The sequence below is a fragment of the Lithobates pipiens genome, unplaced genomic scaffold (assembly GCF_037356315.1).
Source record: "Lithobates pipiens isolate NorthernLeopardFrog02 unplaced genomic scaffold, aLitPip1_a1.2 Scaffold_22, whole genome shotgun sequence".
NCBI classification, from domain to species: domain Eukaryota; kingdom Metazoa; phylum Chordata; class Amphibia; order Anura; family Ranidae; genus Lithobates; species Lithobates pipiens.
In genome coordinates, this window is record NW_027507784.1 from 19,904,518 (window position 1) to 19,904,903 (window position 386).

Genomic DNA, 386 nt, shown 5'->3' on the forward strand with positions numbered 1-386 from the left:
AACACTTCTGAAATTTCACATGATTTAATGTGGAGATGTCTTGCGAAATAAAACCTGCAGTGTGGACTTTTAACCCTTGCCCTCAATTAGTGCACCAAGATAGTGCACCACCACCTGCACTCTATACACATTAGACATAATGAGGCCAAAGAGAAGAAGAGTGTGCTATTCTCACCCACCACCTGCACTCTATACACATTAGAAGTATTGTAGTCTAAGCCCTTGTAAACACGGTCAGACATTCCGACGGAAAAGGTCAGATCGGACCATGTTGTCGGATAATCCGACCGCGTGTGGGCTCCATCTGACTTTTTCCGTCGGAATGTCCGACCAACAAAGTTTGAGAGCTGGATATAAAATTTTCCGACAACATGATCCGACAAAGT